The sequence below is a fragment of the Gekko japonicus genome, unplaced genomic scaffold (assembly GCF_001447785.1).
Source record: "Gekko japonicus isolate JY-2015 unplaced genomic scaffold, Gekko_japonicus_V1.1 scaffold1854, whole genome shotgun sequence".
NCBI lineage: Eukaryota > Metazoa > Chordata > Lepidosauria > Squamata > Gekkonidae > Gekko > Gekko japonicus.
The window spans coordinates 40,949-45,867 of NW_015163145.1; positions in this window are offsets into that span (position 1 = coordinate 40,949).

Here is a 4,919-nt window from a genome sequence, read left to right on the forward strand (position 1 = left end):
GAGGAGGAGGAGGAGGAGGAGGAGGAGGAGGAGATTGGATTTATCCCCCATGGCCCTTCACTACCCAAAGGAGTCTCAGAGCGGCTTACAGACTCCTTTTCCCTCCTCCTCCCCACAACAGACACCCTCCTGTGAGGTGGGTGGGGCCGAGAGAGCTCTTGAGAGAAAAGGCTCTTTTTTCCAAGAACAGCTCGTGTCATCCAGCCAGGTGCAAGTGGAGGAGGAGTGGGGAATCAAACCCAGTTCTCCCAGATTAGAGTCCGCGCACTTCACCACCTACACCAAACTGGCTCTCACAGTGTTTCGAAGAAATATAGACTTCCCTGGCTGCTGTGGAGCCAAAACCTGGCATGGGGTCTTCCACAAAGACCACCTCCCAGCAGCACCCAAGAGGAGACTTTTGTGGCTGGAGTCGACAGCTGGCAGGACGCCGTGGGATTCAGCAGCAGGTGACTGGCCGAGGGACACGGGGTGAGCTGTGTGGCCCCCCACCCCCACCCCGTCCTTCCACTCAGCTTTGCTCTGCAAGGGGCCCGGGAGGAGGGCTGGGGCAACGGGACCCACGGCGGCGGCGACAGCAGCTGCTCCGAGCTCTTGAGAGAAGGCACAGAACCGCCTGGCTGATGGCGGGCAGCCCTAGGGCTGACGACATTCCCTCCCTTCCCCAAAACATGCTCATTCTGCAGCTGCTTCCCGGGACCACCCCCACTGCCTCGCCTAGTCCACATGTTCTCCCAGTGGCCAGAGCCCTCATCTCCTCCTGAAGTTCTGGAACGTCTGACGGGGACTGCTGGATCTGACCAGTGGGTCGCAGACAGACAGCAGGGCGGCGAGGCCAAGATCCACCCCTCCGGCGGCCTCCAGCACAGGCCATTGGGTGGCTGGCTCTCCCTGAATGCCAAGGCCACCACAGCTAGCCACTAAAGCTAGCCAGCCACTGGTGGACCTCTTCTTCCCCCTCCTTAAAGTCACCAAGACTCAGGGCCATCACCAATGCTCCCTCTAAGCTGTGGAGTCTCGTGAGCAAAAAGTCTGCTTTGTGAGCTACGGGCACTACAGTTGTCAGCGAGCAATTTGGCTGCTGCATAAGTTAGCTTGCTCTGGAGCCATCCTTCCTGAGCTGAGACAAAAATGTGTGAGCCGGAGGCTAAAAGACTCTGAGCTGGCTCATGCTAACTCAGCTTAGAGGGAACACTGGCCATCACTGTGCCCCCCCCTCCCCAGGCAGGGATTTCCACAACTGACTGAGGGGTGACATGATCGAGGTTTATAAGATTATGGATGGGAAAGAGCAGGTAGAGAAAGAGGTACTTTTCTCCCTTTCTCACAGTACAAGAACTTGTGGGCACTCCATGAAACTGCAGAGCGGTCGGGTTAGAACGGATAAAAGGAACAATTTATCTGTCTGTCTATCTTAATCAATCATCTATCTATCATCTGTCAGGTAGGGTTATAGTATAGGAAATGGATACGCTGTTCCTGTATGAAGGGAGGATAAAGCATATTTGAGAAGCAGAACTCTGCCAGAGAGGACCGGATTTGGTGCAGGAGGTGTGTGTGTGTGTGGGGGGGGGCGTTAGTAAAAAGCTGGGAGGCTTGTCAGATGTTTTTGAGCAGAAATCAGCCTTTGATCATGGATGCCCATTTTTACATGCTTTTTGGTGTTTCTTTGTTCTGTAAGTAAAGAAATAGTTATCTTGTTTTGGGAGGAAGGGGCTATGGCCCGGTGCAGAAGGTCCCAGGTTCAGTCCCCGGCATCTCCAGTTAAAAGGACCAGGCAGTTCGTGATGTGGAAGACCTCCGCCTGAGACCCTGGAGAGCTGTAATGAGGGGCTGTGGCTCAGTGGAAGAGCCTCTGCTTGGCACGCAGGAGGTCCCAGGTTCAATCCCCGGCAGCATCTCCAGTTGGAGAAGAACAGGCAGGAGGTGATGTGGAAGACCTCCGCCTGACACCTTGGAGAACTGCTGCTTGTCTGAATAGGCAGTGCTGACCTTGATGGACCAAGGGGGGTCTGATTCAGTAGAAAGCAGCTTCATGTGAGGGGCTGTGGCTCAGTGGCTGAGCCTCTGTTTTGCATGCAGAAGGTCCCAGGTTCAATCCCCGGCATCTCTAGTTAAAAAGGACCAGGCAGTAGGTAATTCAAGGACCTAAGACCCTGGAGAGCTGCAAAGAGGGGCTGCTGTGGCTCAGTGGAAGAGCATCCGCTTGGCATGCAGAAGGTCCCCGGTTCAGTCCCCCGCATCTCCACTTAAAAAAGAACCAGGCAGGAGGTGATGGGAAAGAGCCATTTCTGCCCGAGACCCAGGGGAGCTGCTTCCAGTCTAGTACTGGCCTCGATGGACCAAAAGTCTGATTCAGTACAAGGCAGTTTCGTGTGTTTCTTGAACAGTTGGAAGGGTTGCAATGGGCCGTATCAGGAGTCGGGTGGCCAATCTCCAGGTGGGGGCTGGAGATCTCCCAGGACGACAACCGATCGCCAGACGACAATAACGTCGCTTATTTTATTTAGTGCTTATTTATTTAAAATGTTTGTTCCCCTTCTCCTGCTTTGGAAGGTGGGCTGCACGTCCTTATGCCCCAGTGGGGTCTCCCGGGGCTTCCTGAACCCCCCCTCCCTCCGTGGTTCCACCTTCAAATCTCCAGGGTTTTCTGAACCTCGAGGTTGGCAGCTCTGATCAGAGGTCCTGTTGCGTTCCGAGCATTTGGAATTTTGGGATTTATTTATTTATTAGGTTTTCACCCCGCCCTCCCGGCCAAGCCGGCTCAGGGTGGCTTACACAGCAACATAAAACAGTATAATATAACAATATAAAATCCAGTAATACACAAATTCTTAAAACCATAAACATGTCCACAGAAGAAGAGGAGGAGGAGGAGGAGATTGGATTTATACCCCCTGCCCTTCACTGCCCAAAGGAGTCTCAGAGCGGCTCACAAACTCCTTTCCCTTCCCCTCCCCAGAACAAACAGACACCCTGTGAGGTGGGTGTGGCTGAGAGAGCTCTGACAGAAACTGCCCTTTCTCAAGAACAGCTCTGACCAGAACTACGGCTTGCCCAAGGTCATCCAGCCGCTGCGAGTGGAGGAGTGGGGAATCAAACCTGGTTCTCCCAGATTAGAGTCCGCGCACTTAACCTACTACACCAAACTGGCTAGTACTTAATTCCTAATCATGCAGCCAGCTCCTTGACCTTCTTCAGGTGTCCAAGGTGAGCAGGTTGGGCGGTAATTGGGGGATTACCCTAACAATTTGCTGATTTAGCAGCAAGTGGCTGAGTTTGTCTGAGCTGAGCCGGGGTTGCGGGGTGGTGGTGGCGGCGTTCTTCTTTTGCCATACTCTTGTCCGGTGCACTTGCTTTTAGCCTGAACTCTCCGCAGCCCTCCTCCCGGAATAGTTTGTTCCGTCTGAGACCCCCCCTCCCCCCCCTCTTTGCTCGAGAGTTTACTGTTGTACTCAACAAGCTCTTATCCAGGCCGGAGTTGTTTTGAATTCAGAAAACATTTGCTTTTAATTAGCCGGCATTAGCTCTCCCTTCAGACTGTTAAGTGCTGGAGTGCAAAGAGAAGTCGTAAAAGAATCTGCTCCGTTTTTTCCCAGGGCCTGAGGAATGCAGGAAGCATTTGGGTCTGTCTCATGAACGGGGCCTGGGCTTTTTCCTTCCCTAGCCCGAAGCACGTTTCGGGGCAGCATTTAGGGAGCCCAACGGGAGGCTAAATACCTCGCGCGGTGTAAATTGAAGTACGGAATATTTAGAGGGCCTGACTGCCAACAGGCTGCCTTGTTGGAGGACAAAAAAACCCCAAACACACTGGCTGCTTACCATTTCACATGCTAGGTTGTGTACAGACATATGTACAAATTGAGAGGTGCTGGGGGGGTTTTGTGTGTGTTTGCGTAGTTCAAGCTTGGCTTTTCACGCCTTCACCACCCATTCGACAGACCCTACAGGCGAGCAAACCGAAGAGGGATTCTGTTGTCTCTCCTGCCGCTCCTCCGAGGCATTTTTTATCCTCTTGGACTTTGTTTAGTGCAGGGGTGGCCCAACTGTGGTTCGGGAGCCACATCCGGCTCTTTCACACATGGGGAAGCGAACGGGAGGCATCCTTTTCCTCCCTCCCTCCTGTCTATTTGCTTTCTTTCCACCTTTCTCATTCTTTCTTTCCACCTTTCTCTTTCTCTCTTTCTCTCTCAGACAAATAAATATCATTAGCAAACAAATATCATTGGACAAATAAATATCAGTATCAGTATCTGTTTTTACCCCTTTTGGTTTTATTTTTGGCAGTCTCATTTAATGTTAATTTAAAAAAATCAAATGTGCATATTTTAAAATAAAACCGTGAGTGTAATATTTGTTCATGTTTTGCGGCTCTCAAGCATCTGACATTTATTCCGTGTGGCTCTTAACGCTGAGCAAGTTTGGCCACCCCTGGTTTAGTGGATGAAAACGACATACGGCACCTAGAAGCAATCTTTTGAAAATGTAGAAAAATTGCTTTAGTGTGGAGAGTGAAGATTGGGTTGGTAACTTGACCATTTCTGGCCAATCAGTGCTGGCATAAAGGATTTCTCCTGCGAAGGTGTAGTGTGTGGGGGGGGGGGGGGGGGGAAGCAGAGAATCATACATCCGGCTGAAATGCCTTTCAGTTGGTTGACCACTAGGGGTGTGCAAAACAAATCTGGTATTTTTGGGGTTCGGGTATATTGAACCCAAACACCCCTGGTTTAGTGGATGAAAACGACATACGGCACTTAGAAGCAATTTTTTGAAAATGTAGAAAAATTGCTTTAGTGAGGAGAGTGAAGAGTGGGTTGGTAACTTGACCATTTCTGGCCAATCAGTGCTGGCATAAAGGATTTCTCCTGCGAACAGGAAGAATACATACCCTCAAAAGGCAGGTGGATTGTCTGTGCGGG